Source organism: Dermacentor variabilis, chromosome 7, assembly GCF_050947875.1.
Source record: "Dermacentor variabilis isolate Ectoservices chromosome 7, ASM5094787v1, whole genome shotgun sequence".
Taxonomy (NCBI): domain Eukaryota; kingdom Metazoa; phylum Arthropoda; class Arachnida; order Ixodida; family Ixodidae; genus Dermacentor; species Dermacentor variabilis.
Window position 1 is genome coordinate 94,970,221 of NC_134574.1, and position 22,272 is coordinate 94,992,492.

Below are 22,272 nucleotides of genomic sequence, written 5' to 3' on the forward strand. Positions count from 1 at the left end.
CGCTTGCCAAGGTCGGCCATCAGCATGGCGACATGAAGACGACTGCATGATAGCACTGCAGGGCAACAATACAAACGCGAAGGAACGAAGTCGATGGAAATAACAAGGTGCAATATAACGACGACGGCAACTACAATGAGATGATGGTGCTTAAATGACGAGGAACGTATAACGGTGATGGGGTTTCGAAACCGGACAACGAATATACGATTACGACGATGGCACAACCAGTGCAGGGTGATTATGGTGGTGCCACAACGGATGCACGCTAAGCGTTGTCGGACGATGCAACGAAGACGATGACATGAAACAGTGGCATATTCACATATCGATGACGTCCACACAATTGCGATGTAATTACGATCAGTAAATTACATCAATGTGCTGACGACGCCAGTGCGGTGACGACGGCATGACGATAATTCTATGGTGAGTACACTGGGGGGACAACGAAAGGACCGCGACGGCATCGAGACGGCGGCACGGCAACTAATCCACGATGACAACTATGTGATGACGATGGCATGACGAAGTGACGTGCACACTGTGATGACGACGAGTGCTTAAGGAGGATGGCGTGGCGACCAGTATACTACGAACAGTTTTCGATGATAGCAGGACGACCAAATTTTTATGACCATGGTGGAGTGACGACGATGACACCACCACAATAGCATGACCATGACTGCGATCGGGCAACTAACGCATCATAGTTGCTTTGAAACTACGAAGTTAAAAACTGTGGCCTATAATCATGATTATATGACGACAATCTGACTGCCATCGCTATTACGGCAATGCCATGATGACAATGCTTTACTGAATTGATGGCGATGGCATAAAGATGGTGTCTTGATGGCGAGAGCATGACGATAGCCGAATGGCAAAGTTACAATGCCAACAATAATTTAGAACCATAGTCACACCATAGTAGTGGTGGGGCAGCGAGTGCGGGATGATAGCATATCATCTATGATATTAAAAGACGGCATTGCTATGTTCGGTGGTATAACTGTATGGACGACGATGCAGTGACCGCGAAAGCCCAGGGATAAGAAGCAAATCTGTAGTGGCTGAAGCAAATATACAACTTTCGTCGCCTTATCAAAGTACAAGGTTTGACGATGGCGCCATGATGAAAGCCAGATATCGAATCTGGAAAGATGGCGCTGGAACCATCACGATATCCCCCCTATGGCGATGTTACAAAATGTGCATGACGACTGTATGGCATTGATAGTGTGACGACCACATAAGAAGACTATTCCCAGTTTGGTTGAAGGACGACGAAGCAATTGTCACGACGATGCCATGACAACTGATCCAAGAGATCTAGTTCTTAGACATCTTGGGCCACTGGTTCGAGCAGAATCTGCATCGATAACAGCGTCACGGCACTTCCATCACGAAGCTGGTAGGGCCAAGTACAAAAGATGATTGCACCATGATCACGAACACATACTTTGTTGGCCAAGCTGCAGACAGTTGAGGCTAACGGGCTGGCGTAGTAGCCTAGCTAGCAAGCTGGCTAAAAAGCTAGCTACATATATAGATAGATATATAGACAGACACAGAGACAGACACAGACATACACTAGATAGATAGATAGATAGATAGATAGATAGATAGATAGATAGATAGATAGATAGATAGATAGATAGATAGATAGATAGATAGATGGCTCAAAACAGCTGAAGTAAGTAAAATATTCTTATTGCTTTACAAACATTACCGATGGCCAATTAGGCGCGAAGCAACTTAAAATTGAAAGGGTGAAGACGAGGACTCACATATAAGTTTTTCTTCAAACTTCTTAATTTTCAGTGAGTACGCCCCAAGACAACATCGTTCCATCTCACTAGTTTTGTAAAATGCAAGTATGGTTATGCTGGATAGGTACGTGTTGGTAAATATACGGCTACCTCGGCAGAAACGCTTACGCTTATGAACTTAGCTGTACCGATTATTTTTGTGCCAAAGAAACATTTTTCTTTCTGGACCGCAGAATCACTGTTCAGAAGCCTCCATTTCTTTCGATGGGCCACTTTGATACTACTACAGAATAAACCGTGAAACACGCTAGGGCACATACAGCGCAACACGAAAATGTTCTGATGATGAGAAAATGGCAGAACCTAGTTCAACAGCATGGTTTGTGGAGAACAATTCTGCAGTGGTTCCCAATAAATGAAGGCCCACTCTCATTGCTCTGCAATAACAGCTGCAAACACTCCGGAAAATGTGTTTTTCGAGCTTTCATGGTTAAAGGAAGAGGCAACTGGCCAGAACATGTTCTTAGACTTTCATGGAAATGAAATAACTACGATTTTTACTGTGCCGCATTCAGTACGCTGTTCGTGCTTCATTTAGGAAATGTATTTTAAATTGGGAAAGAAAGTCAGAAAAAGCAGTATGTGGTGAGGCCTTACGGTGAATCTTGATACTTCAAAGTGAAGTCAAGCGATGACTGCAGACAAGTCGACTGTCATCAAGTGAAGTATAATTACTTCTTAATATTGCAGTTCCTCTGTTATAAGACACGCTTTATTCTATGGGTATTATGAAGTAAAGAAAGTCCACGCTAACGAGCGGCGCTCGCGTCGTCGCACATAAAACCCACAGGTGGGGCACAGCAAAAACACAGAAAAAAAGCGTAGACAAAAACAGTAATGACTTGCCTGAAGGATATGAGCAAATATCGATTGGACTGTCACATCCTCGAAGAGAAGCAGTCCATTTCACAAAAAAGAATCATGTAAACACTTACTATTGCAATTAAAGATACATGTAGATAATGCTGCGTTGTAGAATTTTTGCTTGAAAATAGTGATATTCGCAGAAGTTGACCAGTTTGCTCAGGTACTTTTGGCTGAGATTATCAGCTTCTGGAACACTGTATACGTTAAAACTTCACATGTTGAAGGTACGATGCATACGGGTTGATGTATGATGTCTCCTTTGTGGCTAAAGATAAAGCTTTCAAGAAAATTTTATGTGTTCGTCAAGTAAATCTGGTTGAATCTTTTCTAGCTTAAGTATTTATTCATGTCCAAAAGGAAACTGGAGCGAAATGGTGTGGAGGAAAAACAGTCTGTGATGACTTGCATCAGCGACATATTAACGCTCTATCCATAATGTGGCTCATTTTCTTGTACGCTACACGATAAATCACTCACGTGTGCTTAGCGAACGTCCTCTCTGTTTTCGTTCCTGTGCGGTTCGTATTGAGGCAAATAATTGTTATGATTTTAAATAAACGCACCTAAAAACAGACGCAGAAAGGTTGCTGCTCCCGTTTTTTGCATAAAAAGATTCTTGGTATTCTTGAGAAAATAAAGGGTCACTTGCCATTTGTCACTAAAAACATCCGTTCATAAAATTTATTTGGCACCTCATAATAATAAAGCTAAATTTCCGAACATCAAGATATGCAAATATACGATTCACCCAAACTTACTTTTACGAAGGTGCACAAACTGCAGTAAATAAAGCAGCGAGCAACGCAAACCGCACAGTACAAATGCGTCATGATTAGCCATTCCCTCTATTAGAGATGCTACTTCGCTTTCCCTAAACTGCAAACACAATTTAAATTAGGACCATGCGCAATCACTAGTCAATGAAATAGTCAATTGTCCGCTTTTAGAGCGAACTTCTTAGATTCGCTGTGTTTTACGTCACAGCGATCCTGAACGTCAGGGTTGCTGTATTTGGAAAGCCATGTGCGTTGATTCCACACGCAACACGAAGCTCAGTTCGCTCGCTGCTGTTGCCTTGCTTCGTCACTTCAGCGTTTTGACAGAGAGTTTCCGTGGTCATCGGGCGAGATGTGCTCACGCTTTCTTTTGCTCGCCTAACACAAGTCTTGTTAATTTGGTTACTACGCCGATCATTAGAAGTTTATACGACCGATAAAGCTACTATCCTTTGTTCGTTCGCCTGTCTGCTAATTTCTACGTTCCGCGTTTCGAGCAAAACTGGAAGTTTTTTTCTGTAAGCGAGCTACTGAGCTTTCAACGCCTTTAATACAGAAGTCACTGTAAATACAATCACATTTCTCTACACGCAATCACAACATCAATCAAAAGTGATCTACGTGTGCATGCCCTGTACTGAAATCTGAAATGCCATAAAATGCTCCTTCCATTGAACACCTAACATTTTTATCACTAAAGCTGACAGATTATTATCCCATGAGCCTCGATCCACGTTGAACACTTGCTGGAGTAGACGAAGCGTTTCCTTAGCTGCAGTTGAAAAAAATTATTTGTTCCGGAAGCTATTTCTTTCCTTTCTTTGCTACCCGGCACTTGAGGTGTTTCTCACAACCCTAGCTGTATTTGAGGACAAGGCAACGAATGTGTACGTGTGTCTCGAAATGTGGCCAAATGCACGTCACGGTGGTTTCTAGCTTCTCTTGCTACTCGCTTCGAGAAACTCTTCATCAATAACAAACAAATCTCGGAATAGGTATCCTTTTTATAAGCAGCTGCGAATTTAAGGCTGTCATATTGTCGTTTTCAACTATGACAAAACCGCTAACTAATAGCCTTCTCCGAAGTACTTTTTCGTTGAAAGTTGAAGGGTGGTAGTGGCCTACAATGATTGAAGGTAAAGATATTGTTATGAAGGTTTCTTTCTCAAGCTCGTAAACTGAATGATTAGCATGAAGAAATTTGAAAACAAGTTCGAGGTCTTCCAACTCAAACTTTTTGCATTTTAGAAATACATGTACACCAAGTTTGCTGTGTCCCTTGGGTTTTTCACATCGTAAGCGTAACCTGACGGTTTTGTGTGGCTTCGCGTTTCCCCATAAACGTGAGATGTACACTATGTGGCATATGCGTACAGTTAAACTTGACTTCTTTTCTTATGAACATTGTAGCGCGCGGCACACACGCATTACATGGTAGCAAAGTGCGACTGCTTGGTAACCATTAGAACATTGTGTTTGCAAAGTAGGTCCACAATACGATCTATTTTATTTAGACATCCTCTTTTAAGTGTCGCATCAGCAGCGTTCTCCGTTTTAGTAAAGAAGTAATTGCAACAGCACTGCATCTCTGCGTAGTGATTTCATGGGCTTGATTTTTTATATTTACCTTACACATTACTTTCTCACATACTCTTCGATTTGTAATTTGCATATTTACACCCATACTTGCCCAAATTTCTCGGGTGACCGCTTTTCGCCGGCTGAGAAACCTTGAACGTAACCGCTTTGCGCAGGACATGGGCGCATGTACCGGAAGTTTCGCGAATTGTTTTAATAGTTTTCGCCTCTGACTGTTGTAACGGAACCTTGTGTATACAGAGCGTAGGCTCCACATGAATGTGTAGCACATTCCGGAAGGCATGCAGGCACCAGGTATTAGGCTAGAAGCTCCGACTAGTCATGTAAAAAGAGCGATATGCCTGCCATTGTTCACATTTTCTCCGCACGTCAACTTTGCTCGTTGCTATCGTTGATCATGAGCGTTATTTAGTGTTGCTGGGCGCAAGTCCGCCCAGTAAAAAGGTAGATTTGCTCTTCAAACTTTTTACACTGTGTCGTTCTTCACCGTCACTACAAGGAGACAATAGTAATCTAAAGTATTAGTAAAAAACTTTATTGTGGCGTTTAGATATTTATTGCTTGCTCCCTGAATTAACGTTCACCTCATCCAGTAACTTAGTTTAAGGGTTTCAATTCCCCTGTATGTCAAAGATGATTTCGAAAAAAAAGCATGTGCAGCTTAAGAACAATCTTTCTATTCTAGCGAAGGATGCAGTCATGTGTATAGGGCGCGCCAAAAGCACAAAGCTGAAGGAGTGTGCTTGGGCGCTCAGTACCTTATCTTTCTATCAACAGGCCTGGCTGTCTGTTTTATTTTTTATTTACAGCATCCTCAGGGCACAGAAGGCTGTTACCGAGGAGGTGTCTACAATAATAGAAAAAATACAACACGTTCAAACAATTATTAGTATTTCACTAATAAACTCAAAACATAATCAGTTCTTGCAATCTTGAAAGATGGCGCCTCCTTGATGCAGGCGATGGATGGGGGAAGGCGGTTCCACTCGGCCCTGGTTTTTGGCAGAAAGGATTCAGAGAAAACATATGTGCAACAGAAAGCAATGAACACTTTAAACCGGTGATGCAGACGTGACGACATGTACGAAGGATGTGAAATGAAGACTTGTTAGAACGAGTTATTTTGTTAATAAAATTTTTAAAAAGGGCAGAGACGCGAAGTTTTTCTTCGAATCTGCAAAATTATAAGGCCAAGGTTTGATTTCAATAAAGAAACGCTAGCTGTGCGGGAATAATTTGAAAGGATGAAAAGTGATGACCTCTTCTGAACTGACTCAATGGTATCTGCTAATGTTTTTTGGTTATTGGTTGTAATTGTAATTGTATTTTTTTGTTGTAATTGATAGTTATTGGCTGTAACTGATACTGCACAACATATTTAACAGCTGAAACGTACACCCAGGCAGGTCTGTTCATCGAAGGCACGGCGCCAAGCGCGCGAGTTCTGCGCTCCAGCGAGTAGTTGTTATGCCCCACGCACAGGCCTCTCTTCCTCCATAGTAGAAATGGAGTTCCAGTACAAGGAACAGCTGTACAACAAAAGGATTCGCATAGCGAAGGACTCGTTCTTGTCAAGTTCTATCCTGAGCGTCTATACTTTCAAATCTCGCTTAAATTGCTTAGTAGTATTAAACGAATACTGGTAAGCGCAGTTTTAGGAGAAAGACAGCGATGCGCATGACAAGCGCTAACTCGCAAATAAATTTTATTCTGAAGATTTCGGCTACCTAAATACACATCAAAGAGGGATCGCGATAGCTTTATGTTTATAAAGCCAACCAATGAGTCAAATAAAATATTGTATATATTACAGCATGATATCTAAAACTCTTTTTCTTTGCTACGCAAAACAACCGCCGTATCGTTAATACAATCGTTCTCTTTCATTCTAATAGGAAATGCCTCCATATTTTTTCTGGTCAAAGCACTGCTACTTCTGCCAAGAATTCAGATAATGGAAGGAACTGGCTCACAGGGACAGCGCCTACCATGCATAGGAAAATAAAATGAAGCTTTGTTAGCTAAAGATCGCTCTTAGCCCGCGCCCGATGCTTAGCAGGAGCAAAAAAATACTATCACTAATGTCTCTAAGAGCCCATACGTAGACTGATGAAATATTCATAAATCAACAGAACAGAATGCGATTTGAAATGGCTGGCAAGCCCTTGCTGTCACGGTTGAACCGTAACATTTAAACATGTTTTGTGCTGACGCATCATAAAGAAGCAGGAAAGAGCCTCTGATTGGTCGATCAAATGTTGAAATAGCAATGGCATAATCATTGAGGATATAAAAGCGCCATGATTCTTCTTTGAGCCCAACTTGGAGAGACACATCGACAGAAGTGCAGACATCTGCGAATATGTTCACGATGATTATGGTGCCGATAATGTTATTTTTTCTCCAAGGAACATATGCAGCAGCTGATGTGGAGCCTAGAAGCGGTGGAAGAGGTATAAATATATTTCCTTCATTTGTGACGCTCCTCTGTCGACAGAAAAATCTTAAGTAGTTATATACACTGATGGCTTTCTAGATAATAGTTTGCTACGATCATTTCTTTTCTTTGATAAGTTGCATGAGAATCGGGGGTTGATACAATACGCTTTGTTTCCTGGTGGAGAAACGTACTACCGAATATGGACCTTTAACATGCTGCAATCTATTACTTTTGCTATTTAAAGAAAGCGAACAATTTATCATTTTTACATTGAGTAATTATTGATCATGGTCCTAATACAAACTGTCATTGAAATTTAGGAAAAGAGCAGAGGCATCTCCAATAGAAGAGATGGCTAAAATGACGCACTTCTAAGCTGCGTTTTGCGTTGCTCGCTACTTGATTTTCAATCCTTTGTGGACCTTCGTAAAAGTAAATTTTGGTGAATCGCATATTTACAATTATTGAAGGGTTCTGAAATTTACTTTTATTATTATGAGGTGCCAATTAGGATTTTATAAAGGGATGTTTCTTAGAGTCAAATGATAAGTGACCCTTTATTTTCTTATGAATACCAAGAAGTTTTTATGCATAAAACTAGAGAAGTAATTCTTTTGCAATGGCATTCAAGTGCGTTCATTTAAATTCAAATGAATTAAATGCCGCATTACGGCCCGCCGAGGAACCCAAGCTGAGAAGACGTACAATAATTATAACTAAGCGATATACCTATATCGATATACCTCTAGATAAAAAAATGAGACCGATTATCGATAGAACAATATTATTTCGATCACATAGGTCACCACACATTCTTTATCACCCGCATCATTTCGAGCCACTGTTTTCTTTTAGACATGAATATATGAATAGGACAGAACGAGACTCAAGTTGATTTACTTGAAGTACGCGTGAAATTACCTTGCAAGTTTTATCTGTTCTTACGCTTATCTGTTTTTACTGTTCTTAGGAATAAATGATACCGTACTTATAACTTCATTATGTGAAGTGTCCATGTATACGGTGTTTCAATAGATGGAATTCTGAGCGAAAAGTACCTGAACAAACCTTACTCCTTCTACGAATATCACAGTTGTCCAGCTAAATTATATCGACGCAGCATTACCCACATGTATCTTTAAATGCAATAATAGGGGTTTACGTGATTGTTGTTTGTGAAATGGACTTCTTCTCTTCCAGCATGTAACCGTCAGTTCGAGACTTGCGCATATCCTTCATGTAAGTCCTTATTGTTTTTGTGTACGCCCTTTTCTTCGGTTTTGCTGCACAGAGGAGATGTGAAAAAAGTTGACATTTTTTTCTGTGCTAAAAGCTGTTGTCTGGCCATTTCTCTCATTCTATATTTCCCCGCCTCTTCCGCTCAATTTATGAACTAACCAACGAAAAATGCCTATGCTTTTGAGATTTTTACGGAGCCATATTACTAGCAGCGGCTCATCTAACATTTTCTTGATATCCGAAAAAAAATGTATGGGCTTTCTAAATATACACCATTGAACCTCTAATCATTGACCTTGTGGGACTAGATGCGAGAACAGTGAAATCAGCCAGTACTCTATTTCCTTTGCTGGAACCTGTGTCTCTAGTTTGAGTTTAAATATATATCGGTTCAAATAAAGGCCTTAAAATCAATGCGCTTCTTATTTTCAGTGGCTTGATGCTGTAAAATAATAAAGCTGCATACAGTAATATGACGTTCGTTGTTTTAATTGCAATTGTTGTTATTGTGTATTTTGCTAATAATTTACTATTCGCAATAATATTTGAGATAAGGTAAATGTTGGGCTTCATCTCAAATAATAGATACTTATTCTAGGATAAAGTTGTCGCAAGGCTCTTGGCATCTTGACCAGCAACGCAAACAACGATGACGTAGTAGAACAAGTGGAAATGCACGAGTTGACAGAAACAATGTTTTTGATAGCTCCAATTAGTTCCAACTACAAGATAACGCACATGGCATTGGTATGCGCCTAAATGTAAATACGCAACATTTAAAATGCCAGGAATATTGCGATAGTCAGGCATAGCTGCTTCAATTTTTAAATTCTTGTTTAACACATTGCGTCACTGTTGCTTTGGCGTGTATGCTGCCTTACCACAAAGAATCTGACTTTATTTTAAACACAGTAAGAAGTCCAGCTGCTACAATGCCTTTTCTCTCTTCCATTTGACATTGCCGATTAATAATCCCGTTAGAACATGTAATGCATGCCATTTCAGCCAACTGATGTATTGCCCAAATAGGTGTTAAATTTTATTGCGAAGAATTCTTTATGAGTTCAACCAAATTTTCTGTATGAGTATTTGAGCACCTCTACCTTTTCACTGAGCACGAAAAAGCCTCAACACGTGAAACTGACACCAACTTACTTCATATATACATGTTTGTTGCATCTTGTGTTGCGGTTTCGAAACGAGTTCACCGCTAGCACCACGCCGAGCCGAACATTGTGTGCTTGGTCGTTTGTCTTCCGGCTACTTGAAATAAAACTCAGTCTATATTTGGACCACAAAGAAGTCGCACGTCCCTATTCAGCGGCCGTAGGTCATAAATCCAGCTGCGATACAACTGGTGACGAGGTAAAACCTTTGGTGCTGATTTGCTCTGCTACTACTTCTCTACTGCCCGCTTGGAGAAAACTTGGCCCGCTTCCACCACATCTCCTCCGTGGACATCAAATTCGCTTCCTTTCTTCAGCCTTCTGAGAATGGCGTTCGCTCCTGCTCAGCCGCCATTCCTTCTACGCCTCCTACTCTGCCTTGGATAATGTGGAAACGCTCTTTTTGAATATTCCTTCAGGCCACGGGAGGCGAGGCACTACCGGATGAAAGGAAGAAGGCCTTGCTACTGAGTAACATAGCCTTCTTCGAAGGAGAGTGTTTGTATTACGAACTTGCGTGTTTGTATTAGGAACTTGCGTGTTTCTATTACGAATTACGAGTGACTTCAACCAATGAAGACATCCTGCGTATTTTCGACAACGAGTACAATGAAAGTACCAGCTCTCTGGTATATCGAGTGACCTTCCGTGACCCAAGACCAGGAGAAATCTCCGAGGCCTTGGTCACTGCGCTACAAAGGTTGGTCCCTGCTTGTGTGTTCGGTGCTTGGCATGACTAGTCCCCCCGAGGCCAACTACTACAAGGTGTCGTGGCTACAAGTATCCATGAAAAGCTGTTGTACTGAAGGACATTTATTAACGCCAAACAAGGCCGTAGAAATTGGAAGGATTGTTGAAAAAGTTTACAAAGAACTTAAAGAGTTCGCCCGTATATCGCGCCTCAACATAGCGTCAAGATTACGTCGCTAACCATCCCCTTCATTGCCCGGGTGCTCAAGATTGCAGTCTTCGCCAATCTTCATCCTAAACTAGACGGGATAAAATTGCGTCTAACAACATGGCGAGAAACCGCGATCTTGAGAAGCCTGCAAACAAGGTGTCCAGCAAGAATTTCGCATGGTCAGTCAAGACTCTACTGTCCATTGCTACCAATGCAAATCAAGTAACCCATTAGCATCTGATCCAGTCTAACCGTCTAACTGCGTTACCTGGCACGCGTGCGAAAAAGTGGTACATTACGCTATAGCTTGCAGTTCATGCAAACAAACGCATAGAGTAATCCTTGGCACTACCTCTGCGCGTTTCCTTTTGAGCTGAAGCAGAATCAACAAGTAAAGTTTCTTCCGTGTGAACAATTGAAGCACCAAATTCCCGTCCGCAAATTATTTATAATGAAGTCCTTTTTCCGAACACTTCGCTCTAATTACTCAATCATACCGGAGGTACAGTATCCTTGATGATGTGAGCTATGCACGAAGAACGTTCAGGGGTTTCCCATTCTCTCTTTCGAGCGTCCGCCTAAAGAATTACTCTCAACAAGAAATAATACATTCAACACAATTCTTCTTTGGTCGTCAGCTACCGCTATAAGGCTGCAGTAATGATACTACCCCTCAGGAACCAGGATAGTTTCCTTTGCGACTTTGACGGCATTCAAGCACTGGGCATCGACATTCAAACTGTCAGTAATTCCAGCTCACCTTAGCGTGCAGTCATCGTATCTACCCCACAATGCTCGAACGGAATTATCTCGTCTGTTCTCAACCCAACTGGGATTTTTGAAGGGCTTCACCCATAGCATTCGTCTACGAGGTTCAGGACAACCAGCCTCAGCGAAACTACGTCCTCCAGCTCTGGCTCTCCGTCAGAAAGTCTGCACTGAACAGGAATGAGCTGATATCATCGAATGTGTGTAGACGCCCGAGTGAATTTCCCGCTCGTCTGGGTTCGGAAGAAGGACATTTCCGTTCGACTTTGTGTCGATCTCCGGCAACTGAAGCCACCCCCCCCTCGTGGTCAAAGTTTCTCCGCTATCGAGGACCGATGAACTGCTGCATAGACTGGCTGATGCTACTGTCTTCAGTAAGTTTGACATACAGTCCGCACGTTACCAGATGTTATTTTCTGAGAAAAGCCGTGAGATTTCTACTGTCAGCACACATGACCGTATTTTCATTTCAAGCGTTTGTATTTCGGATGGCCATCTGCGCCTTCCGCTTTGGAGCAGATCGTGTCACCAGTTTTATAGAACTGTGCAGCTACCTTTTCCTACCTTGATGATGTTCTTTTTTGTAGTCGCACTTTGTGACCACCATAGAAATTTGCAAACTATCCTCTCGATAATAAGCAATGCAGGTATGTAGTTGAATCCCAAGTGTGTATTCAGTGTCCCAGAACTAAATAAGAATTTCTGCAAATGGCCTTTCGCCGATGGATAACGAAATCCAAGCAATTGTGGAGGCGCTACAGCCAAATGACAAAAAGGCTCTGAAATCATTTCTAGGTCTAATAGGATAATGCAAAATTTATCCTGCAGCATGCTGACTGGTAGGGTGGTTGCGTGCTCCTTCGAGTTCCCCTACAGGCCCTGATGGGCAGGGCGCCATATTCGCAAGTTTTGCTATGCGGTTACTTGTCCTTCTATCACAATCTTGACGGCTGCAGTAGAGATTCTATCATGCTCATATCATACTTTTTATGGCTGCCTTATAGCCACTAACAATCATCCTTGAACCGTTTGTTTTTCTTATTGCTAGATCAATGTCTGCCTCAGTTGTCCTTGTGTTTTTAACGGTGCATCAAGCGACAGGTGATCTGCTCTAATGACCGCTGCCACAGTGCGTGTAGCCTTACAGGGCAACAGCTGTGTCTTTGCGTCTGACTCCATGAAATATGAGGTGCATGTTCTTGAGCAGCGGAGGAATTTGGATCCTGTCCCTAGTTGGGCTAGGCACGTTATCTGTCCACTTTGAACACGCCGAGGTTGCGAACCCCGGTGGCTCTGCTGATTTTTCTTTCAGTTTTGCTTCTCAAAAATATTTGATGTGGGAAGCTGTCCATGAGCTCATCCAGGTTTTTTGGGAAGCCTCGCCTTCGAAGCTTTACCGTCGACGCTTTCGGCAGAGGACCTAGTGCGGTTTTGATCGCTTTCCTTATTAGGATTTCAAATTTGCTCTGCTCTGATTGGCGCAGTTTGAGATAAGGGGCAAAGTTTAGCAAACGACGTACGACGAAAGTCTGGAGAGATCTCAAAAGATTAGCCTCTTTCATTGTCGCATTCTTCCTTTTTTAAGATAACACGGAAAGAATAATAATTAATAATATTTGGGGTTTTACGTGCCAAAACCACTTTCTGATTATGAGGCACGCCGTAGTGGAGGACTCCGGAAATTTTGACCACCTGGGGTTCTTTAACGTGCACCTAAATCTAAGCACACGGGTGTTTTCGCATTTCGCCCCCATCGAAATGCGGCCGCCGTGGCCGGGATTCGATCCCGCGACCTCGTGCTCAGCAGCCCAACACCATAGCCACTGAGCAACCACGGCGGGTATAACACGGAAAGAGGCCACTGATTTCAACCCAATCGGATCGAGATATTTTCTATAATATCTATAGTCCTTTGAAGCGTGCTTTCAATTGGTCCGTCAATACAGCTGTCCTCCCACAACGTCAAATTGTCTACGTATATCGTGTTTCGCAGGTAAGTGATTCCGTCCAGCTGTCCTGGAAGCCCGATCATCGCTACATTAAACAGGGTCAGAAAGGAGAAAGAAGGACTCTTGCGGCATCCCTCTTTTTCGAAGTTTAACGTTTTCGAGCGACCGCCCGCCCAGGCTAATTGTGGCAGCCCAATAAGAACCAAACATTCATTAATTGTGGAAGCCTGATTTGAGAGAAAGTCTCTTACGTATTTATATGTCTTGACACCTACGTTTAGCGCGCTAAGGTTCTCGGGTATGGCCGCGTGTTTGATATTATCAAAAGCATTGGAGGCCTCAAGTCTCACAGTGACCCTACTACCAATTTTTTGCTGATTACCTAGTGCTTCAGCGGCAGCAGGACATCGAATACCGACAGGATTGATCTCTAGCGTATCATGTTACCAGGGTAAAGGTTTTGATCTTCCATGACTCTAATCAGTCTAGTCTGGAATACTTGCGCAACGAATCTTACTAAACAGGATGTCATGGAGATGGTTCCGAGATGCTGAAAGCTCAGCTTCTTCCATGGCTTCAAAATAAAGACAAGGTTCACAGTTTTCCACGATTGCAGTATCTCTCCACTGTCGTAGCATCCTTGCGTACAGATTCCAAGATTATATGGTCCTATTTTATATGCGACATTATACCACCCGGCAGCCATTTTTGTTTTGAGCCATTTGATTTCAGCCCTCACTTCCCCGATCGTGATGGGTCTGACCAGGACTGGGTCTTCTGACCCCGCGTAATGAGGGAGGCTCAACTCCAGCACGGCTGATATATTGTCCCTAACCTCGTGTAACAGTTCCCATCTCATCTTTACATCTTCACATCACACCACATCGTTAACGCATTTTATTGTAAGTGGTTGTTTCATGCACCTTGCTATTCTTATGTTGACCGGGTGACTTTTGTCCACGTCTTTTTATCACAAGAGTTGTATGTACTATTGACGTGCTCTCTTGACTTGATCGGACAGATCGGCGGGTATCATATGCGCTATAGGCGTGCTCTGTTGACAAGATCGCGCAGATCGGTGGGCATTTAAGCAGGTTGTTCTTCAAAAATAAAACCAGTTCTTAGAAAGCCCTCGCCCTTGTGTTGCTCCTATTCTGCGTGCCTGTTTGTTTGCGCGCAAACGTTTTAACATGAACAGTTCCTTCGTCGCATCTTCATATTTGTGCAAGAGCTTTTGAAGCTGCTGTCGCGCCTCAGACTTTGTTTTCTCTGGATATAATTGATGTCGCAGTAACTGCCATGTTGTGGCACTGCCAATTTTCCTATCCATTTGATCAGAAATATTACTCCAATTTTGCTTGGATAGCATGCTCCTGAGTTTCTTTTGTTGAACGAAGCAAGTTGCTTTTACAGATTCCTGTCAGCTCTTTTCTGGCTGATATTTTGCTCCATACTTCTTTTTATTCCATAAGCCCACGAGTTGTCTATCAACAACTTCCTGTTTTCCTTCAAATGAAATCGTTTAAGCAGCGGTCTGAATAGATTAAATAACGCCGTTGCTCAAATCTTTATTATCACTTATGATGTCCCGTCCCAATCCGAAATTTTTAAAGGCATTCCAATTTGTATGCCCAACTCTTCACTTATTGATAAACAGTGGGCTATTGTCAACTATGATCTCTAAAAACATATGGTCACTACCTAGGTCTTCTCCGGTGTTCCACAATGTGGCAGTGATACCACTACCGACCAAGGTTAGATCTTGTGTCGTATCCTCGGATAAGCTACACCCCTTCCTCGTCAGCCACATCGAGTCCGCTATGAGGATCAGCCCATGTTGTTGAATTTTGTCGCACAGGCCTCTGCTTTTAACCTGCATGTATGTATAACCCCATGCCAGATGGTACGCATTAGCATCGCCCACTATCAAAAGTGGACTTTGTTTTCTAGCCTTTGTTTTCTTGAAAAGATAACCGAAGTTACATTTGCACTGCTTAAGGAAAGTGTAGACGTTCAGTATAGGAAAAGATTCCTGTCTTTATGTTTAAGAGGGATGACTTCGACCATAACATGATCGATCTGCGCATTCCCAGTCTCGCGCTCCAGCGTTGAAATGTTTCTCTTTGCAGAGTGAGACACTTGTGTACTGTTACCCGACCGGGGAAAAATTTTGTATCTCGCTAATTTTGCATTTTACCGCACTCCTGCGCCGCAGTAACCACCGGTAGAACACTATTGGTTAAGAAAGACTGCAAAACCACCCTTTTACACAAGAAATACCTGCAGTTCAGTTGCCAAACCGTGATATTACAATGGTGCAAAGTCACCTCGCTGGAGTTGTTGCACTTTTCGCAGAGCCATTGCATCTACCGTGCCGACTGCAAATTCAACCTTTATTTGCTCGATAACGGTGACTACTTGTCTCATCTGCTCAAGTACCGTTTGAAGCCTTCCACGGAAATACTTTGTTTCAACCTCAAGCGCTACGATTTTGCTCCGTAATTATCCTCGACTTTTGTTTGCTTAGCCCTCTTCTATAAGGGTGGATGATTAGTAAGCAATGGTGTTTTAGGTTCCGGCTCATGTTTACCGGCTAGTTGTTTCTTAATCACATCAAGTTGTTTGCGTATTTCCTCATTTTGCTCTTGTGAAATCCTGTTTTGCCCTTTAATAGCAATAATCTTTCCTGCATCATGGGAGACCTTAGCAACCCAGTCCACCTTTGGTTAGTGGACTTTGGCTTCATTGGGCGCCACCACCACTGCCCTGGGGTTCTTTTCGGGGAGGTCCTTGCTGCTCCAGCGATAGCAGGCTTTCGAAGGATTCCGAACACCCTGTCGACTTGCGACGATTCTTGGATTAACTCGGCGATCGATCTGGAAACCAGTCTTTCGAAATAAGAAAATCGGAAAACGAAATTCGAAGTCCGAAAACCATTTCGAAATTCGAAATCCGAAAACCAGTGCTACACCGCTGGTTTTCCGCGTCGACGTTACGTCGCCATTCTTGCTCTCGCGCTTTCTCTACCAGATTCATTTCCTACTATCGCTTCTTGAAAATGTAAGGTGTTCGCAAAAGTGCCTTGCACCTCTTGTTTCCGGTTATATTATCCTTACTATCGCCACCTCTGGTCACGCACGGGGTCTTTTGTCATCGGAAAGTCGCTCCAGATCCTCTGTACTTTGCATGCCGACTGTCGCACACGTCGGATGCAGGTCCCAGCTCAGCACACCTGTTACACACTTCATATCTTTTTTCTTTAGACAAAGCACTACACAGGCGCCCCGAAACAGATCATAGACCTCGGCACATAGTCCCCAGCAAAAGCGATGATCACCGCGTTGGAGTTGCAGATCCTCCGCAAACCAAGAATGGGATGATTCTTTCGGTATGAGAAAGCCATTTCCAGTTCCTTCTCAGGGAGCCTAAGATCGATGCCACAGCTTCCGCGCCGCCTTTTGTGTCGACATTCCGCCCGCGTTTCCGTCCAGCTTTATGAACTTCAGCCCCAACATTTTCTTCTCATCGTCCCCGTTGCGTGTGTCACATGCTTGTCGCTCAGAACCATCTTATCCTCCTCCGGACATTTTAGTCACGCAATGGCCTCCACCATCATGACTGCTCCCCCAACTGCTGGCGCCGACAGCTTGGTTACGGTCAATCCTTCGTTGCGCGTGATAATAATATTGTGATCCGCGTTCGCAAGACTTGGGAAGCGCGACGCCATTAACCGCTCCGTGAGCTTTTTTCCCACCGCTTTATACTAGAATCCTCTACTGACGCCATAGTTGTTGCCGTTATAGCTGGCTGGCGGCACCTTGCTTTCTTCCACGCTTCCGCCGCTGAGGGCCGCGATCTTGGCGTTCGGGTTGTTGGCGCTCCTGAAAGTCCGCGACACGTTTAGATACCTTCGCAACCTCGTCTGATTTTTTTTTAATACAGGCGCATTGACATCCGTACCGTTAACACATATTTCCATCGTCATTGTGCCACCACAGAACCCATACGAGCCGACGCGAGGGGGGGGGGTGCCTCAGCCGCCGCTCCAGGCGCCCCAGCGGTACTCCTAACGTTACAATCGGTGAGGCGCGCGGCCCGGCCTAGCACACTATACACTATAAGATCCTTTAAAATCCAATTATAGTCTTGACAATGGTATCGAATAGAAAACATACACGGCAGCTTATCAGCAGTCCATTATAAAGGTATCCACAGGATCGTTTATCACGTCCGGAACACACACTTCACCACAAAAGGTGTCATTCCAAAGTGCCGACGGAACAGATGTCCGCTCCCTCCAGCCCACTAGCCGATGAATATAGGATCTAGCCGGCAGACACCCGCTGGGATTCCCCGGTCGTTGCTGGCTGCTTCCATGTCGGAATCGGGAAGCCAAGCCTCTTGGCTCTTTCACGGGCCCTCTGGATGGCCGTGGACTGGATATTCAGTTCGGTACTTGATATGGCCTCGTCTCAGTCCTGTTCGCTGGTGAGTCTCGTATCAGGTAAGGAAGGACACTGCCAGACCAAATGAGCTAGAGTGCTAAACAACTCCCTACAATCCGGGCACTGCGGATCAGTTTCTGTGGTGATCCTTCTTAGGAACCTCGCGAGGGATAGGACCTCATCTGAACCATCCTAAGCACGATTGCTTGAGATCTACATAGTTGCGGGTGCTGAGGCGGGAAGCGCCCACGGTCCTTTCTATAGTGACAGACGACCTCATGGGAGGTGAGTAATGGGTCACTGTGGACGATCTCCTCCGGATCTAATGAAGCCTCATCGCCGTCGCGGCGATGGAGTTCTCACGCACGGCGGTGAGCAATCTCATTGTGGTTCGGGCGGACTAGCGCACGTTCACCTGCTACTCGACACAGGGGGAGGGCGAACGGGGACCTAAAATTTTGATGAGCGATGATGATGACATAGAATTGGGATGACCGAACGATAAAACCACTTTCAACATTATCTGTATAAACATTCAGAAATGACATCCACGAAGGCACCACCGGCTTACGCCTCTTATCTGTGGTCACTAGTTGAAACGAAGCCTCAAATAAAGGCGCTAAGACCAAGCTGGTGCGTGGGCTTCGCATATTCCAGCAGGAAAGGGACCAAGCGCAAGCTCCGCAAACTATAAAGAGCTGCGATAAATGGCTCAAGTAGGGCGAACACCTGCAGGGCCCTTTTAGCTGCTGGATTCAGGAGAGCGCAGGGAATCACGTACTTTGACTACACCAGGTGCTTCAGCGTTTTCTGAATGCTTTCCTTCTTATTACACCCCTCTCCACGTTTTCCTGTTGTGTCGCCGTTTTTTGTGGCCCTGTCATTGGCTTCTTAGCCCAGAGGACCACTAACCGCCTGACGTCATGACTGTGGGTCTGCATGACAGAAAAGGTAATTCCGAGTCAATATGAGGCAGCGGAGACGAATATTGAATTCACTGTACGTGTGGGTACAGTGCTCGATGCAAGAAAAGGCAGAGGTTTTCGTGGAGACTGCACTCCTCTATGCAGTTCTTCTGAAGTGGCTTGGAGGCGCTACTTTCGCGAGCATTCTTCAGTTTTGTTAACAGATTGAGCAGTCGCTCTACGGCAAGATTTGTGTCATGCGATTTTTCGAACAATACGTACTTCTTGTTGCAACTTAGAGCGTTCCTTGCAGATGACTATGCGAGAGCCGGGAACGCTGGGGTATTCATATGAAGACGGATTACAGTCGGCGGTATCATGTTTTACGCCTCATCGCGGGGACGTCGCCTTAGTTCTTTACACAGCGTCACGTGGCACATCTTAAGACACTTTGGGCACGGAAGAGGCGTTGGAACGAGTAGTCGTACACAGCCTACCACGTAGCCCACTTTTACAGATGCTGTTAATGTTGAAAAAGAACATATTAACTTGATCCACCGGGAGTTCCGCACGCGATGAATCTCAGCAAAATGAAGCGAACAGCGTTTACCGTATTTATAATCACTCATACAACATAGCGAACAGCTTATGTTACCATAAACAACAAAACTCAAAACAAGCGCCCGAATCACATAACTAATTATAACGCACTCCTGCGCCTACATGCATTACGAAGCACGCAGTGCTGCCCGCAAGCTTTCCCCGGAAAATATTGCGTTGCGCAAGATTCTACGGTGACGACAGCAGCAGCCTGTAGCGTACAATGCAGGAAGTGACGTAAGTACACTTTCGTATGTAAGAGAAGAACCCACCAAGCAACTGATTTGTTTTATGTAAGGGCTATGGGAAGGCCATATCTAGTAAGTACTGCTGACGAGCAGCGTGAATACGAGGCGCGGCAAATCTCGCTTCTCCCTAGTACACGCTTTGTAGGTGTGCGATGTTGAGGGGCAAACTGAGTCGCAGGCCGTCGAAATGCCTTAGGTTAATAAATAGGTAAAGTACTTGTGAACGTTGGCAGGTAAATTGGTACTTGTACTATATATCGTTTACAGCTTCGCTGTCGAACGAACATCAGGGGAAGGAGCGGAGACATTTTTTTTTATTTAGCGGCGGTAACGCATGATATAGGAAGATGGGAAAACAATAGTGTGCGTGCGCTTATTCTTTTTTTAGCGTTTCTTCACTCATATTCTTTCGCATATTTTCGTCATTGAGTACGTCATTGAGACACTGAGTTAAGCAAAATATGCACATGAATGTCTATTTTTTATTGTAAAAACCCCAGGTGCACTCCCAGTTAGGGCTCCATCGTGGAGGTAGAGCACCAGCACAAAGGTCATAACGCTCATTCACGAATGCACGAAAAAAAAGTACATGCATGCATTCAAGCGAAGTTACCCGTACAGATCAGTTATATTGTTGTTAAGTAGGCTGTTAGGCAGGCAGGCAAGCACAGAAAACTAAAAAAAAAAGAAATACTGAATGACTTTTATGACGAAACAAAAATAAAAGGAAAGTCACAGTTTCGCCCAAAAGGCGCAGCATCGATTGCGATAGCAAATTAGAAGACCGCTATACGAAGTCATGATAGTACCAATATCGGCCGTATGAGCCGCCAAATATTCCCTTACCAAGTAAATTAGCCTAGGTGGGGGTCACACCCGCAAAAGTAAACATGAACACATCTTACTCGACGACCTCAGAAACTCTCTGTCGAAACTCTGAAGGAGTCGCTACAGCATCTGCCAACGAATTCAACTTCTGGCGGCCTTTCACCTCAGCAGAACTGAGCGGCGAAAACATCGCAGAAAGAGCTATGAGCACTTGCCGTGCAGTCTGACCCCATCGTCGACCACCTTCAAGTTAGGGCCCAGGCGGCCGCGCCATACAAACCAGCTTCTAGTGTAGAACGCCCCATCCCCCCTCCTTTCTTTCCTTCGGTGCCTTGGGCCCAACCGAAAGCACCACGCTTCCTTCCCACTATCCTACCTTGCGCACGCGAAACTGAGCCGCCATCTTGGGCTCATTCTCGCACGCTTTCATTGGTAAATAGAGCACACGGCGCGCGACGATGATGATGTCGTCCTCAGATTTTATACGGAACATCACAGTGACGCAGATGGTGAAGGCGTCGACAACGGCCGAAAAGCACCTGGAGTGTACATGTAATTCTTATCGCAACCAAAAAAGGAAACGAATCACCTTCTCAAACAGGTTCGAACTATGGCTCTACATAATGTACGACTCACTCATGACGCAAGCGGAGTGATACGTTTGATTTGCGGTGGACCGTTTCCATACTTTTCACGGCCTTGCACGCTATCGATGAAACGTTGTTTCGATGACGCAGCGGGTCCAAAAAAGAAGCTCGCGCGGCAGCTGCTGCATGAAGCGTTTCGCCACGTTTGCGCGCACCGGCACGGCGTGCACCTTTTGAGACCACGCGGCGGCGTGGCGCAGCGACATGGGACTGATTGGTTTCATAGAAGTATGAAATATAAGTCATTCTAGGGCACATGCCTCAAGCATAACGGTTTTTGATGGTGGCAATGTATGTTGCCGATGTACGTCGATGTTGAATGCTATACGCAATAACGGCCACAGTAACCACGTGTTGTTCCGCGAGAATTTCTTTCTTAACAATGAGATATTGGCATAACAGACCTTGATGGAGCGTATTTTTTAATGGTATTTTTTGCTTTGCAGCCTGCGGGTGCAAATCCAGCCAGGCACTTGGACAATTGATGCAAGGCTGGTATCATTACAATAATGAGAAAGGCCGATGTGAGCCAGTTGCATGGAATCAAAACTGCAACGGATTTAGAACAGCATGGGAGTGCAAGACCTTTTGTGAAGAATGAAGCGGAAGCATTGCGTATGTATGGAGTATGCATCCCCTAACTATCCATCTAACGAAGCATGGCTGCAGTGGGCGTATTATTTCCGGTTTCGCAATATATTTTGGCGAACGGCCACCAAATAAATTGTTAGAGGAGCTTTTCTCTGACTATCGATATATTGACAAAGCCAAGATGACCGTTGATGAATCATGCGCAGTGCCTCTGTGACGGTAATCCTCGGTCATTCTCTAAAGTGCCTCAAAAATCTCCGACCTCCTTCGCTGCATTGTCTCTAACTATGCAGAATTGTGATGGGGAAGTATGGTTTACGTAACATTTTGTGCAAAATGTAGAGAGATGGCCGCATATATTTCGAAACACTGTCGAAAGGCATGGTCAATTATATTGCATTACTAAAACATTTTAAACTACCGGGTTACACAATAAGGGATGTTAAGAAAGGCCTGAGCAGACTCGCTCTA